Below are 18,472 nucleotides of genomic sequence, written 5' to 3' on the forward strand. Positions count from 1 at the left end.
ACCACAGAGGCAGCAGCTACTCAGGGGCAACAGCTTCCCAGTTATGGTCCCATTGTGGCAGCTGACGTCCTGGCTTCTCAGACTTCCTCCTCAGGCTGTGAAGTATCCTCATGCTTCAGGATGGACAGGTAGTGACTATTTTCTGATCCTCAGCTCCTCCCCTAAGATTCCACATCTCCAGCTCCTTCCACAGGTGTGTAAGGTCTAATATCTGTAATAAACCCCTTATCCCTTATTACTCTTAATGACCCTGCTTCCCTGACTGAATCCCACTGAGTCATTGTATGTGAAAATATGACACCATAGAACAAGCCCCTGAAGAAAAATTTTTAAATGGGGGTGCATTTGGAGAAATAGTACTTACCCCACTCCAGATGTTGCTTGCTTTTCCATGTAGGGGATGCCCCACTTGCAAAACCCTCCTAGCCTCTCTCCACCCACAGCCTCCTCCTCAACTGATGAGTCTGGGATGTGGAAGTGGGTTTGCATCACTCTGTCACTTCCTCCTTCTCTTGGGAGGGAGCCGCCTGCTCACCAAAAACATGCACTTCACTCTAGGCTTGACAGGGGCAGGTTCTTGCTAGGGACAGCTCTGCCTGTGAAGAGATGGACACACCTTTCTGATTCTGGATTGTACATTTCACATCTCACGTGCTACTCTCTCCAGCATCAGTCAAATCAGAATAAAGATCAGCCTTTGACCTTCATCTGTCCTACTTCTGTGGATTTCTCAAATGCATCAGAACTCAGCTGGGGAAGAGCAGTGTTCATCCTGGGGCTCCCCTGAATCCCAGAAGGGGTTACTCAAGGGAAACTGCTGAAGAATGCTTTCCACCAGTTTGGGAAGGATGTAATCAGAATGGGATAAAAGAGATAAGAGAAGGAAGGTAAAGAAAACAGCCTGGGCAAAGAAAAGAAGCTGCAGGTAGAGAAGGAAAATTAACCTGAAGAATATAGCCGTTTTTTAAGCAAATGAAAAGTAATGGGCTGGGCACAGTGGCTCATACCTGTAATCCCAGCACTTTGGGAGGCCAAGGCAGGCAGATCACAAGGTCAGGAGTTCGAGACCAACCTGGCCAACATGGTGAAACACCGTCTCTACTAAAAATACAAAAATTAGCCAGGCAGGGTGGTGTATGCCTCTAATCCCAGCTACTCAGGAGGCTGAGGCAGGAGAATTACTTGAGCCCGGGAGGCAGAGGTTGCAGTGAGCCAAGATGGTGCCACTGCACTCCAGTCTGGGTGACAGAGTGAGACTTCATCTCAAAAAAGAAAAAGAAAAAAAAAAAAAGAAAGAAAAGAAAAAGGAAAAAGAAATGAAGTAAGGAGTTTGATAAGGGACAGGATAGCAGGGCAGTTGGTGAGGGGCTTTGAAGACTAAATTTAAGTTTTTAATAACAGTTACTTTAATTCTGCTCCAATTATTCCACTTCCTCCTAATATTAAATTTTATGATCAGCTTCACTACCAGTTTAATGAAATATGCAATCAGCTCTTTTATAGATCTCTTTTATTGCTAATCTATGTTTCACACTATCTAAATCAGAGAAGTGACCTACCGACAGTAACAATGGCCTGGGCTCTTACTAGTCTCTCTCCCAGCATCTTAGTTGGACTTTCCTTGGAATATATTTTTCAGCCTTACAACATTAAAAATAGTTCTCAGGAGTAGAATCCCTTTTCGATGCTATGCAATTTATTTCGGGGCACTTTACTAAGAAAGACAATGAGAAAGAGAAAGATGGGTTGATAGAAACACTTTACCCTGGCTCAGAGTCTGTCAGGAATTTAAGGGATGAATTGTATCTCCGCGTCTGAGATCATCCATGTGTTATGAATCACACTGTTGGAAAATATACCAATATTTCCCTTTGGTCCCCATTCTATACTTCCCCTCCCCATCCTCACATTTCAAATTCATTTTTGTTTCTGTTCCAGGCGTAATGAGACCGTGATCAATGCGTCTCGAGTTGACCCTGCCTTCACATCTTCAATCATACCTTCCCTGTCTAATCCACTACACTCTGCTCTTTGTCAACTGATGGATTTATTTAGTTAAGAAAACTAAAAATACAATCACGCCTCAACTTCACAAACAGGCCTCTGGTTTGATTTTCTTCATTTTATGAAATCCAGCCAACCGCAGACACTGAACTATGCCTTTAAAGAATCTGTGTCTGAACTGATGATATTCTCTTCATTTGTGAGGACATTTTAAAGTCTGCTTCTTTCTGCTCAAGACACTTCCTAGGTAGTGTCCTCTGCTGGATTGCTTCCTGAGGCCGAGGTTGTGAGGTCCGGTCTCAAAGCCTCCATTCCTAAGCAGCTTTCTGCATGAGTTAGGTTGTCACAGTTTCCCTCTCCTCACTAACTGGGCACTCAGTGCACAGCCAGCATCTGCCAAGGGGATGCTGAGGTGGACCCAGCAGCCTGGACATGCACAGCAAGCTGCCCACAGATAATCCTGATGGCTGAGGACAGGGTGGGGTGCCATAACTTCACTCCGAAAACTCTTTCAGGCTGTCCTTGTTGTTCTTGTAATTGTACCAAATTCACAGTCGATCCTAAGCGAGCTTTATGTTTGCACATTATTGGATGATTTGGACAAAACGCTGTTACTTCCAACTTTTCTAAAGGTCACCCTTTTTTAAATTCTCTTTTTAGAGATGAAGTACCTGATCTTCTGACACCTTAGTTGGCACAACTGAGTGAGTACACCGGGCCAGCTTCATATTCCTTCTTCCTGTGCCAATTTCCTCCCTCGCCTGACTTCTGCTCTAATCCCTGCCACCACTGCAGTCTCCGTCTTCATCCTGAGACCCCCAATGCCATCTCCACACCCACTGCCTTCATCTCTTGCTACTTCTACCCTCTAGTCTTTCCTCTCTAGGTTCCAAAGCACTCTATCACATCCTACCATACTCCAGCTGTGGATGCTTTGTCAGGTCCTGAATATTTTCAATGGATATCGGAGACTCTAAACCCCACCAAAGCATGACATGGAAATAAGCCTCTGTGCCTAGGATTGATCCCTACACTTTAACAAACTGGAATAACGGAAAAATCATGGCATATGAGGAAGGGGAGAGGATCAGGATATAATTGTCTCTCTCTTCTCCCCTTCATCTTAGTCTACCTTTTCTTTTTTTCATTTTTTCTTCTTCTTTTTTGAGATGGAGTCTCGCTGTGTTGCCCAGGCTGGAGTGCAGTGGTGGCGATCTCCACTCACTGCAAGCTCCGCCTCCTGGGTTTACGCCATTCTCCTGCCTCAGCCTCCCGAGTAGCTGGGACTACAGGCGCCCGCCACCACGCCCAGCTAATTCTTTGTAATTTTAGTAGAGACAGGGTTTCACCGTGTGTTAAGCAGGATGGTCTCGATCTCCTGACCTCATGATCCTCCCCTCCTTGGCCTCTGGAAGTGCTGGGATTACAGGCTTGAGCCACCGCACCTGGTCTAGTCTACCTTTTCTTAATGTTTTTGTCTTTTCTCCCATTCTAGGGTAGAGGGATTCATTTTAACCTAAATTTTTCCTAAATGGAATTAAGGGACCACACCATGATTTCTTCCACTCTTCATATCCTTGCCTAATACCTTTCTTTTGTCCTTACATTCTCTGCAATAACTTATACCCTCACACCTACAATATCCATCACCAAGATGATCCCAGGTACCTTGAGACATCAACCTTCCCATGTGACCTGGCTTCAAGTCTACTTTCTAAGGGTGGCCTGCAACTCATGGACAGAAAATAGAATTTTCACCTTACTAATCCAATGTAAATTATATTCACCAAAGTAACAGATCTCAATAAAATTTATATTCTCTTTTTTTTCCTTTTTTTTTTTTTTTTTGTCATTTGTGTGTTCACTGCTGTGATTAACAATCATTCACATTTGGAAAAGAATCAAGTAAAGCATAATTGAATTCTGATACCACTTGGGAAAGATGGTCATAGATGTGAGAATGTTAAGATGGTACAAAGGACACAAGGAAAATCATTTGTGTAGCTAGCACACCACATATTTTACCTGCAGATTCCTGGACTAGGTTCATAAAACACCCTCAGATCATGTCATGTACATTTTTCATAAGAGGTGAAACTCAGCTTTCATCTGAGGGTACTTGTGGGGAAAAAGCACTGTGAGAAATAGCTGTGTTATAGTTGTGTCAGTCCTCAATCAGGAGGATGTTTAATGACAAGAAAGACGTATGAGGAGCGATGAGAAAAGTGGAGTTCTTTCCTCTTTAAATAATCTGTAATGCTTTTTGTAATGCAACTGCAATTAGCCAAAGAGGAAAGCATGGGACTATCTCATCCCATTTTCAAAAGCCACCAATAGCACATATTCCATACAAATAATGCGTGATATCATTCCAAATATTTTCTCACATTCCTTAGTTTATTCCCTTTACAATCCTTTGAGGCAGTCCGAAAGTGCATTGCGTTTGCAAGCGGGAAAGCAGAGAGAGGTAAGTTGCTTGCCAAAGTTGACACAGCTAGTTAGTGACGGTGTTTGATTAGAACCCAAATTTGTTGCGTCCATCCAGGACACCCAGCACCACGTCAATCTATTATGCTAGTTCCATACTGCCCGTGAGCTTCCAGGCATTCCTGGAATCCATGAAAATTATATTTTTTATTGAGACCCATATGATTAATTGTGCTCTGTATCCAAGCCAAACAATGCCATAGTTAATTTAGAAAAATGAAGGTTTAAATGTAAATGCATCCAACATCTTGCATGCAAGACTCCTGCCTTGAATTTCTTATAGCACCTCTCTGTCAAAGAGCTCAGGAAAGTTTGCAGCCTCTTGCTAATCCTCCCAACATGCCTGTGAAAGGCCCACTGGGCAGTTTTAATTATGACTGGTTTACAAATAGAAAAACTGAAACACAGATGGTGAAAAATGAAGCTGAGTAAGGGATTTCCCCAGAACCACTGGCATATCAGACCCAGGTCACTCTTTGCCAGGCCTGCGCAATCTCTACTTGGCCACATTTTCCGGGTAAGAGACCTCAAATGGCAAATGAGCATTCAAGACTCCAGTGTGTTTCAACTGCAATACACACATACTTTGAGAGGTGGTAAAAATAACAGGTTCAGAGGATATGGTGGTTGTGAGGAGTCAGTGATGCATATGGACAGTGCTTGGCACCAGGTAGCTGGCAGGTAATGTGGGCACAAGAAATGGTAACAGAGAAATTAGACTCTGCTTTGAAAGAAATGAGGTTGCTAATCTGGATACTCAACAAATATTTATGGAAGAAAGGAAGAAAAAAAAGCAAGTGAGGGAGGGAGAAGCCTTTTAAAATAGAAATCTGGGTTCACGCCCTTTCCCTATGACTCATTGGAGTTTCATAAAATGGTTTTATCTTCTATAACGTGGTGGCTTTGGTGGTCTAAATACCATTCACAAACATATATTTTGGCCATAACATTTCTTAACACCGCCCTTGTAAGAGTCAACTCCCACCTCCCCGTGTGGGCTTCTTTGCTTGAGTTACCAAGAGTTACCCCAACCTAACCAAAAAACTTAATGCAGACACATCCTTTCTATTATGGGCTGTTTCAACTTTAGTGTAAAAGAAGGATAAGCTTTTTTTAAAGTAACTAAACATAGTTGGCTGTATTGCAATAGCTTGTGAGGTGCTCGTCATAAAACCAATCCTTTTCTTTTTTAATCTTTTTCTTGATTATCTCCAAAAATAAAGCATATTTCTTCCCTATGTGCCAGCTGCAGCCAGATGTAGGTAGGGTGTACAATTAAGACTCTGAAAACTTTGCTTAGCAAATTGAAGGAAAGATGTTAGAAAAATTCATGTAACTCACTTGCTATTTGGCTTTCTTTATGGCTAAATTCAATCTTTTACCCCTCAGTTCCAACACAGAGCCCCCTGACACTCAGGAAGCCTTGAAATGGTTTCCTGTCTTCTGGTTTGTCAGATTCAGTTGCTCTGCTCAATAAGATATTATTAACCATGCCTATGTTAAAAAGTAATAAGCAAAAGAAAAAATGCTTGATTGCCTAGAAGGAGAGATTGTTACATATGAAAAAAATTGAATTGCTTTTAACCTTTCCCAGGTAATGTATACAACTATTCTTTCAATGTTTAATCCCATTATTTAATGTAAGGAAATAAATAAATAAAATTGGGCTGACAGAAGTGGCAATATAATATCCTTTAATCTGCAGCTCACAGTGCATTTAAAAATAATAATTTCGAAAAGAGCATTTGAAAACATTTGATCTTAAAAATGCATATTTTGCTTATTCTAGTGTTTGTTGATTTGAAGGCTTTGAGGTCAGCCCAGTAAATATTCAGTTTGTTTGGCACAAACTGTGCAGGAATCTAATAGAAAGCAATATTGTTGAAAATGGATATCAATTGAAAACAGAGAGCAGTGTCAACTATTCCCCACTGGGAACAGACAACAATAAAACCAGTCAAGCATTACACAGCCGAGCCTGCCAAATGTCATTAGAGTGGAGAAAAAAGGAAAGGAACATGGTAGGGAAAGAAGCACTTTGCTTTATTTTTTTCCTCCAATTTAAAAAGACACACACACACACACACACACACACACACACACACACCAGTGAGGGATAGGGAGAGAACATTCAGAGAATAAGGACAATAAAACCTAAAATTGTCCAAACCAGTGTCACCATTCTCTTAAAGCTGGCATGTTCTCTTTTCTTTTCCAACATGATTACATTATAAAGATTTTCAAATAATTTTTCTGTCTTTTCAGTTGATCATTTTCCCCCAATAACTCTTTTAGTCAAGTGCGTTTGTAATCACAAAGTTTTTCATTTTTAAATCAGCATTGTAATATCACTTATGGTAATCATATTTCTATCATCATTTAATTAATTGATCTGAGTTCTGGGCTTTTGAAAATGTACACTTTTTCACTGTTAACTATCATGCGCCAGTGGAGAGCCTTTCAGAGGGAATGGGCTGCAGAGAAGCCCTCTCTCTGGGTGAAAAGAAATATTTACAGTAGCTCTGAAATCTGTTAAATTATGAGGATGTGGGAAAATCATTGCTGGGCAATGGGACCATGGGGAAAAACACATCATCACTCCCAATCCCACCTGAAGGCAGAACTGGGAACCAGTGACTTAGCCCCAAAACTTCTGCCATATCTGTGGCATTTTCATTGATGATTTGTAAATTTTCAAACAAAGAAAAATTGTCTTCTACAGACAATGGTCAAGCTGCTGAACAGCCAGCCAAGAGCTCCCCCTAGTGAAGTTGCACACGTATTAGTGTGAGCTCCTGCATACATGCACGTCTGCTTGTATACGCACACACACACAAACACAGAGTCTTAGATTTGACTCGTTTGTCCAAAATACTGTCCACCCCACCTTCTTTCAAAATAACATGAACAAAAATTCCCCAAACTCTCCTGAATGTTTTCTACCATTCATTGTTAAACTCCACACTCAGCAGTAAAGAGCCAGAGAAAACTCCCTTTTAGAAGGCAAAACTGTCAATCTGATCATATCATTTTGAAATCATAATAATCACATATTGGCTCCAAATCTGCATCCTCAAGTAGATGCTATCAATGTAGACAGTCCTCAGGGGCAGCATATTACTACGTAATTAGCATAATAACTTTGTTGTGTAAACAAAATAAAAGACAGGTTTTGAATGCAAGAAATATATCTTACACTGTAGTGGTGTCTACAGTGTCTGCAGAAAAGCCTATTGTTCTTGGCCAAGCTTTTATTTTTGTCGCAGTATTACTTTGATTAAACACCTGCTGATACGTGCAAGCAGCTTTCTATGTAAGTGTACCTCCTTCGTATACATGTATGCACATGACCATACATTTTATTGCAAAACAATTTACAGAATACTCATCCTACTCATATTTAACAGGACTAATTTGCTATATCACCAGCATTGCATCTCCCAAATCAGCCCTAATTCCTTCAAATACATTTTGGCTTCCTCCAAAAAGATATTTTATTGGTTTTATGAGCCCAGATAGGGCTCTGAAGGGAGAAGAGGCATTCTTTAGTGGGGAGAAGGTAGCAAACGTAGATATCAGATGCAGAGATGAAAAGGATTTAATGTCTTCCTAAAAATTCTCTGAAAACCATATGAACATTTTTAGGAAAATACAAATGACTGCCATTTTACAATTAACAGCTGCTTATGTTAAGCACCAAGTACTCCCTAGCTCCTGCTAATATATTTTTTCTTAAACTATAGATCCACAAGACAAGCGATAATAGCTCTCAGATGCTAAAGGTAACTCTGTTTTTCTGGGAGACTGTAACCCTAGAATGCAATTTGTTTAGGTTCCATATATTTATGCTCAATTCTTGAAACCAGCAGGCTTTGGAATGACACAGATTAGGTTATTGTTATGTAAGGCTGCTTTTATCATTGAGCTCATTTGCATAAAAATCATATGAATATAGGAACTAAATTTAAATAAACCAGTTGGCTTAGAAATACTATTACTTACCTCCCTGGAGGATGGTGACAATTAATACTGACATCTTTGCAAAGTGTTGGTGGGACATGCTGCCATATAAATATAAATAATAAAATTTCAGTTGTATTACAATATTTTTAGTATTTTTTAAAACTCATTTAATATACTCAGATTCTTATTCTTTCCATAATTCTCAGACCTCCACAAATCTAAAAGAGAACAGGTTGGGGACTAGGGAAGATCGCATAACTAAGCCATTCATTGGGACAAATGTGAATATGACCAGTTTTACCCATTGGCCCCACTATTAGGGCAAGAACTTCACGTTCATGAAACCCATACCTACGATGAACTCTTCTACAGTTACTGTTGGACACTGGGTATATAATTCAGCCTGCAAAAACCGATTGTTTTTACCTTACAAAAGCGGGAGTTAGAATTCTCAACACCTTCTTGAATCAAAAAGAAGCACTAAATAAAGAACCGAAGTTAGACCTATTATGTTAATTAAAATTCTGCGGGCATCTCTGAAAGTGTAATTTGGCCCAATGTGTGTGTGTTTTTTTTTTTTTAAATCATGAAAATTAGCTAATGAATATTGTGCATTCACTTCCCTAACATAAAATAACTCAACCATTTAAATTGCACAAATTCCAAAATGGTCTAATTTACAATACATCATTGTTTGCTTGTTTGTGTTAGAAGTGCTTAACCTAATAACATGCTGAGATTGTATCCTTTTAAAAATTCCAATTGTTTATGAAATAACAAGAGACTCATGGCTGAATTTGCGTATGAGTTTAGCTATTACAACCCTAAATACTAAACGCTGACAATATTGACTGCTGCTTAAATTCATTAATCAGAATTTGGTCCTGTCAGTTTTCACTAGGTTGGGAGTCAGAAGTCTCAGGGTTTCTAGCAGGCACTGACAATTCCAGACTGCTTGATCTTGACTGGGCCACTGTGTCCTTGGACTTTCAGTGTTTTCATCTGTAAATTATGGGTAATAACATCTGCCCTGCTGACTTCATGGGATCACTATGAGAATTAAATGAGATAGCACATGTGGGAAATGCTTTCAATATTAGACAGTGCTAGATAAGTGTGTGCACTATTAGTTTGAAAAATAATATCTCGGTCATCAAGTTTAATCATCTCTAAAGATCCTCCCTAACCTTCTAAATGGTTCTTTGCATTGATTTCTTTCAGAAAAACAATAAATGTTGAGTGGCGTATTTGCAGAAAAGTTGTTTTTAATCTATCACTGCTATCATTAGTACTTTAGTTAGGTATCTAACTCAGCTTTAGACCCTCTTCTCTCATCAGAATAGACCCCACATGGGATGAGAACACAGTCCATACATAGCATCACCATGCTTATTTGGTTTGGTTTCTCCCACACTAAAACCTATTGTCCAGGTGTTTTTCATGGGAGAATTTGCAGAGAGGGCCCAGGGCCACCAGATGGAAGCTTTGTCTGTCCTTGGCTCCATCATAACCAAAATAGAAGAACCATATAGCAGATGTGTTCCTTTTTAAAAACTAGAACTATATGGAATACTATTTATTGACAAAGAGAAATGAACTACTGACACACACAGCAATGTAGATGAATCTCAAACACATTATTCTAAATGAAAAAAGCCAGGCTAAGAAAGCTTATATATATGACATCATTTTCATGACATTCTAGAAAAGGCAAAACTACAGAATTACAGGATAGAAAACAGATGAGCAGCTGCAAGGGGCTGGAGGTGAGGGAGAGGATTGGATACACAGGGACCTGAGGAAATTTCTGCAGGTGTGAGACTATGTTACATTTTGATTATGGTGGTGGTTACCTGAATGCCTGTGTTTGTCAGAGCTCATATTCAAAAGTGGGAATTTTACTATATGTAAACTATAGCTCAATAAACTTGTTTCTGTTTTTTTTTTTTTAAAAAAAAAGACTCAAAGAAAAGTCAACACGAATTTGTTACCCTGCTTTGAATTATGTTACCTCTTTTAAAATCAAATTGTATTTTCTTTGAAGTTCAAACTGTTCTCTGGTAAAATGAAGTCATATTAAGCTAACCAGACACATAACTGAGCATGGTTAAACTCTGAAATAAAGTTTTCAGTACCTATCTACCACATTAGTAATTAATTTCCAGAGAGTACAAAAAGTATAATGGTCTTGCAATGATAACCATTTTATTTTTATTGTTTCCCAAATGGTAACAAAAGATTTCAGGTCATAAGCCTAGTTGTATAGATTTAACCTCTCCCCCATCCTTATCTAGTGCTCAGAGAGCTGTTTATATTGTTTCATAGGTGTTGCCCATAGGACTCGGAGCATGTTCACTTACACAGGGCTGCCAGTCAAAATTTTCCATTGGTTACAGAGGACCTCACTTGAATTCTAAGTAAAATATGTGCCCAGGAATATCTGATCAAGGGCCCAAAGTAGAGAAAATAAAGCGAATGAATCCAAAATAGTCCCTAGAACTCTGCCAAGAATTGCAACCCATACATATACTGTACAGATAACGTGCTATAAAATGCTGGCACTAACAATGTTTCTTTCTAAAGATTGGGGTACAGCTTCCAGCTTCCATGATTTTATTTTCTTATCAATAGAATTGTAAAGTTTTAAAAGACAGGCAGAGGCTATCAGCGGGCAGCCCCTTCCTGGGACAAGCATGGAGAGAGGGGGTTAAGGGAGGGACATGTCTGGACAAGAAGAAACTGGAGGAAAAGAACACCACCTCTCTCCAAACCCCCATTCCCTTCCTTCTGTTGTAAAACGCTGTATAAAACAATGCCCATACAATCTATTGCTGGGAATACAATTATTTGCAGGTGTCTCAAAGCCATTTAGGCTCATTCACTCTTCTTTTCTCCTCATTGACATTAGTTTAATCTGTGAAAATCAGATCACAATCATGCCAGACTTTTTACCTCATTAGTTTTCTATTGTCTGTTCTGAGGCATCGCATACATTTCTATCTCCAGGCAAGACTGGTTCTTGTCTGCACTGTGTTTCCATCCCTTCCCCCTTTTCATTCTTATGAGCAAGAAGCACTTTTAATTTAATACTTTAACTACTTCTAGAGCTAAATAGGAAAGATTTCACCTGCATTTTTAAAAAAACTGACAACTTTGAGATATAAACATGTTTCTGGTTGTTATTCAAATCGTGCATGTGCTATGTATGAAGTGCCCACACCCCCGGATTTGCTCTGTAGATACACAGTAATTCTCTGTTGATGACAAGTTATATTAACTACATATAAATCCATTTTTTCATTGTGTTAACTCACAGCAATGTCATTTTCTTGATAAATTTGTGCCTCCTGTGTGTCTTTATCACTATCCTAAGAGAAGCCTTGGCTAGCATTATTTTAACTATATTTGGAATGGGGTTAGAGCATTTACTCTGAACAGCCAGATCCATGGGACAAACCAGGGATATTAGCAAGAGGATCGAGCTGTTTTCTGCAGAGCCTTGAACTTACGCATTTAAGATTATTGCGATTTTTACTTCTCCAGATGCTGCTTCAGACACATAGTAGACAAAATGTTGAAATTCCTCATCAACTAGTTGTACAGTAAGAAAATGTATCTCTTTCATATTTTAGCTAGTACATAATTTCTAAATGGGTTTGGTATATATTTGATCAAAAATCTAATTTTCTGATTCAGGGCTCATGGTCAGTTATGATAGTCCTTAGAAATTGGGGTCAATAAAGAAAATTGTTGATAGTTCTTCGAATGACTACATATTTCAGTGTTAGCATTGTTATTAATTTTTCAAGAAATCTAAGTTATATTTATAAAATGTCATGAACTGCTCCATTCATTGTTTATTTCCTTATTGTATATAAGCAGAAATTATCTGCCATACCAGGCAGCATCAGATCCCCTGACTAAACAAGTTTTAGCTCCTCTGGGGAAAAAATAGTAATAATAACCTTTGATTATATAAGAACATCATAATCTACATTGTCATTCCTGATTCAGCCCATGCCAAGAACATAGGACGATTTACATATGCTCTAATCAAATATTTGGGGGTTGGGGAGTCTCACTGCAGATCTCCAGATCAAGATTATGTGACACGCCTTGGATTCCAACCAGGTTTAAGGCTCTTCATTTTTAAAACAATAACCACCTGCTAAAAGAAGAAAGAAAGCCATTTCCTTCTTGACATTCGTTAGCTTAGGATCAGCAGAATCTTCCTGCTGCTCAGATTGAAATGTAATAGCTGCAAGGTTGAAAACTGAAATCTTGCACTAAGCACTTCATTGCTGCTGGCTTGTAATTTTTTTCTTCTCAAAAATTACATACACAAAGCAGTTTTAGACTCTGTAATCAGATATTTTGCCTCATACTACTGTGTGATTTGGGATGTTTTCTTTCTTGTTCTTTTTATTTTTTTAAAGAACTAGATCTGCACAATCCATTCTTTCAGGGTATACACAGGCTCCACACTGGACTCTCATTGCTGCCATATGGCATTTAGGGAATTTTGACCGGGCTAAATAAGTAAGATGAACTCAGACTAGTTAATTCTCATAGGTCCAAAAGCCCTCAACTCAGGTTGACTTGACTCATTTTTATCGGCTTGTTGTCCAGTTTCACAGGAGACAGTAGATGTACATGTTGCAGGGAGAGGAGAGTTGGCAGGGGAGAAGCAAAGGGCATGGAAAGGCCAAAGGCAAAAGAAAACAAGAACTTGATCTCAGCCTCAAGGTATCTCTTTATAATGGGCTCAGATTTTGCAGGGTCATGAAATGCATCTAACTTTGCTTAGATACAGTGATTCTCCCAAGAGTCCTCTGGTTTCTCTCCACTCTGAGCTGACAACAGTATTCTCATTTTATACTCCCACCAGTCCACACACCTCCAGTGGGAAAGCATCCTGAAAAAAACCAGATTTGTAAATTGTATACACAAGCAGCAAACATTTTAATTAAAAAATGCTTTGTTTGCAAAATGTACAATTAAACACCATAATCTTGCACTTTGTTCAGCACCACCACTTTGGAACTAACACTTTTCCTTCACAATGCATTATTATTTAGAAATGTGCTCAAGAGTTAATATCTGTATCTTTAGAAGTGTAATATAGTACATTGCTTTAACATACTGTGGCAGTACACTTCACAGAAATTTGAGTTTACAAATTCATTTTTTCACGTTCTTCAAAATAGACTCTTTCTTTAAGTATATACCTCGATATGTACTATCGTGTGTGTGTGTATGCGTGTATTATTCAGTTCATTCTTAAATGTCTTCTGACCTCAGATGTACCTTGTCCAAAAAGCAACACTATCCACAATTAAGTTCCCAACTTTACACGTCGCAACTCACCGATTCACCTAGGATTATAAAACTTTGAAACCATCCTTCCTTCCCTATGTCTATTCATATAATATCGGAATAAAGGAAGTAGGCAACATAATTGGATCAGGAAATGCTTTTTCAATGGTTTATCTCAATGGATATAAAAAGGGACTACATAGTAAAGCAAACTTAAGCTAAGGTATGGGATGAATGCAAACCCATATTTCTAACAGTCTTCTTGATAATTAGGAAAACTTTTTGGCTGCCTTTTGGTCATCTCTAATTGAAGTATCTCAGATTTTCTGTCTTTCCCATGACATAGAGAGGAAGAAGCTCTTATACAGGATGCACAAGAAATATCTGCTGTGTCCCTTGTTTATTTGTTATTAACATCTACTCCAACCCTGGATTCCTTGCAAAGATCATCTGAAACCATTTGTCCATTGTATCAAGACTAATTCTTCTAAAATTAGACCATATTATCCAGAAATACATTCAACTCTCCAAGGGTAAATTGCAAAGTGTCTGAATACATGAAAAGTCAGTGACTGTGGAAGAGCATTGCAGGCAAATCCTGTACTTTGTGAAACTCCCCTCTTACACCCTGAATCTTCAGGCCTTGTACATTAAACATGACCAGTTGACATATGAATCCAGGGGAGATGCTGGTGTCTATATGCATATTAAACATTAACAAAGCTGAATTGCTTTTATTTCTTTGGATTTACACAAACTCTATAGACAGAAGTTCTCATGTTTTCTTGCAGCATCCCAGTGGGGTATCCTGCACTTCCCCTGAGTATATATGCCCCATTTGAGAGATCAGCACTGTGTGAGTCAGAGTTCTCCAGAGAAACAGAACCAAGCGGATACAGAGTCATTCCTCAGTACCCATGCGACATTGGTTCCAAGACACCCCCCTTGCCTGCCACAGATACCAAAGTCCACCAATGCTCAAGTCCCTTACATATAATGGTATAGTATTTGCATATAACCTACACACATCTTTTCATATACTTTAAATCATCTCTATTACTTATAGTACCTAATATGATGTATATACATCACTTCTTTCATGTGGATTCAACATAGTACTTGCCACGTTGTAAATTTAACACTTTGCTTTTGAAACTTTGTGGAATGTTTTTCCTGAATATTTTTTATCTCAATTTTTGGTTGAAGCCATAACACAAAATACACAGATACAGAAGACTGATTGTGTGTGCGTGTGTGTGTGTGTGTGTGTGCGTGTAGAAAGAGAGAGATTTTAAAAACTGGCACATACAATTGTTGGGGGCTGTCCAACTAAATGTGTAGGGCAAGCCAGCAGGCTGGAGATTCAGGTAAGAGTTAATGTTGCAGTCCCAAGTATGAAGACTTGAAACTTGGGCAGAATGTCTATATTGCCGTCTGCAGGCAGCATTCCTTCTTTGGGAAACCCCAGTCTTTGTTCCTAAGGCCTTCAACTGATTGGATGAGGCCACTCACATTATGGAGGGCAATCTGCTTTCCTTAAAGTCAACCGATTGTAAATGTTAATGACATCTTTAAAATAGCTTCACAGCAACATCTAGACTAGTGTTGGATCAAACAGCTGGTCAACATAATCTAACCAAATTGACAAAATTAACCATCACAAATCCTATCTACTGTGCTGCAGAAAAAGAACCTCACCACAGATAGACAAAATGCCAGGCTGCTTTCCTCTTCCTCCTTCCTATTCAAAATGCAATAGCCTCACTGCAGAGAAGAGGGAAGGGAGAGCAAGAGAGCAGACAACCCCCGCTCTGCTGTGGAGCCATGCTGGGAACTCTCCTCTGCCCTGAGAGAAGAGCGTTTTGAATCAAATCAAAAACCAAAGCTTAGAAATCAGCATGACTTAATCTTAATTACTAAGATGAAATTGTGTTAATCACTGAAGGGGACTAGAAACTTGTGGAATTGGACCAAGATGTCATCAAGACAACTGCAGAATGGGAAAGGAGAGTTCAACACACAGGACGGTAACCATGTTGGGGGAAAAAAAAAAAAAAAAAACATAGGGAAACGTCGTATTTTGAGACTTCAGAAGCATCTTTGCTCTTTGTGTGCAGGTACAAAGAGCAGAGAGCAAAGGCACTATGAATAAAACTGGGTCAGGATAAAAGAGGGGGGCATGGAAGTGACATCATTGCGGGGTGTGACCCAGAGCTTCCAGGTGGACTGTGTGGACAGGCTTGCCATGCGACACGGCTGGCCTGGCACCGACGAGTGGTAGGGGTCATCCAAACCTCCAGAGCACAGGCGTCAATGTCAGGTGCATACTGGTTTGGATCCAGGCTCTGCCACTTTAAGCCCCTGTGACTTACCTCCTCTTTCTTTATACCTTTCTCCAACTGTACAATGGAAACAATACAAGTTACTTGTTGTACAGGGCTGCTCTTAGGGGTAAGTGGTGGAACAGAATGAGTGCTTCAGTAAATGTGAGCTAGAGTCATTGTCACCATCATCCCTTTTACCATGAGATGGCAGAAGTTACTTCTTCCACTAAAACTGAAGCATCTGGTAAACTCTCGACTCACTTCACTGAACGTTTTGTGTCTTAAAATAAGATATTGGCTACCTCTTAGAGAACTCTTGTAACAGGTACTTTGCTGAAAGCATTTCTTGTGTATAATTGCCACAATAACCCCACAAAGTGGGTACTGTCTGCATTTTACAGATGAGAAACATCACTGAGGTTTGTATAGGTTTACCAACTTGCCCAAGGCCACACAGCGCATCAGAGCTATGCTGTTTCCAAGTTACCACACTGCCTCCCACTGAGCATGGACGTTTTTCTGGAATATTTGTAGATAACATGGAAATGTCGATAACACTGAACGGAAGTAGTTGTGTTGACAGTAAGTTTGAATTGTAATGTAAAGAACTCAAGGCATATCCTTAAGTGTATTCTTGATTTTACGTGAGCAGATTTCAAAGTGTTGGAGCAGGGGATAATTGGGTACATTACCACACACATTAGACTCATAAGTAGGAAGCTATAATCAAACAAATTTCTGACAGTCGAGTTAATTATGGTCGAAGGTGGAAAGAGGAGAGGGAAGGCAATCAAAGACGCAGATGTGGCTACACAGGGATTTCTCTGGTGAAGTAGGATTCTAAAAGATTTTGATCAAAATGTGTCAGTCATCAAACATGAAGGAAAGGCACAAACAAGAAGGACTGGCATCTGCTTAGCTAAGTCCAGAACGAGCGGAAGGTTGGGGATCATGCCAAGGACAACACAAATGTTGTCAAAAACTTGGGGGGGAGGGGCGGGGAGAAGTAAGAAGTATAAAGGAATGGATTGACTCACTGTTTGGAGTAGGTGATAAAATGTTGAGAGGATGATAGATAAAAGCAGAATTATTCACCATCAGTTTTGCTTACATTTTTCACCAAGAAAAATAATCTTCAAACTGTAAGGTGTTACTTTATGATGAATAAAAATTAGGAGAATCTATTGTTGCTTTTAAGTCTTTGATCCTAGATATATGTTATCTCCAATAACTTGCTGATGAAATGCAGAATCACTGATGATAATCCAGGAAAAATCAAAATTGGGGAAAAAAGGGCCACTCAGACCCTTGCTGTCCCCAAATTCCCGATAGTGTACTGAGATGCCCTGCCTTGCCAGAAACGCTAAATGCTGCAGACTGAGCAGACCAAAAGGTGGAAGATACGGAGATAACAGAAATTATTGAAAAAGAAGCTAAGTTAATAAATCAATTATTTATCCTTTTAGGGGAAAAAAGGTAGATTCTCTAGAGTCTAGGGATTAAGAATGATTAAATCTTGGCAACTACATCCAGCAAGATTACATGCAGCCTTTTTTCAACTTCACATAGGAGCAGTTACAAGAAATGAGTCTTAATGTTGAACCAAAGTCCTCTTTTTTTCTTCTCACGAACCTGTGTCTGCCCTCTGGAACAAGGAGTACCAATTGAGGGTCCATGCGCTGAATTCAGCCTGCAGGGCTGTTTTGCTGTTTGGGGTCATTTGTTTGTTTATCTTTTGTTGCTTTAAAGTGAGTTATATGCTCTACGTAATGCCCAGAACTCTCTCCTGTACTTCACTATTCAATCATGTATACTACCTGCCTGTTGGCCGCCAGTATAACTTGAGTTTGCAACCTTTCTCTGGACCACATAAGAAAAATCTAATCCTTCTTCCTTTGCATCCTTCACATCTTGAAAGCCTGAGGGTGTTTTCAACAAGATTATGCCAATGGCTGAGCTCTTCACCAGGCCACTCAAGAGGACTTCTGTCAGTGACTCTCCAACATTTGTATTTCAGCACCCCAGTCTCAGAGCCAAAGATCCTGGGACCCACATCACCAATCCTCCCCACTACTCACAACTTAGTAATAAAAAACAATGATAGAGGATCAAAATTTAAATGTTGCAATAAATGTACTGCTAACCACACAATATAATTGCTCATTGTTTATTCCAAAGAGAAAAATATGATCTTATGCAAAATTTTCATCCTATTTCTGCCTCTCCATTTCTATAAAATGGAGGAATTTTTCTCCCAAAATCACAGTAAGAATTAAATAAGGTGAAATGTACTTTAAATGCCCTATAAATTAAAAATATCCTGGTCATCTTACTATCTTATAACTACTTAACATACGTTTTAAGTAGCACAGATTTAT

Source organism: Theropithecus gelada, chromosome 8 (assembly GCF_003255815.1).
Source record: "Theropithecus gelada isolate Dixy chromosome 8, Tgel_1.0, whole genome shotgun sequence".
NCBI lineage: Eukaryota > Metazoa > Chordata > Mammalia > Primates > Cercopithecidae > Theropithecus > Theropithecus gelada.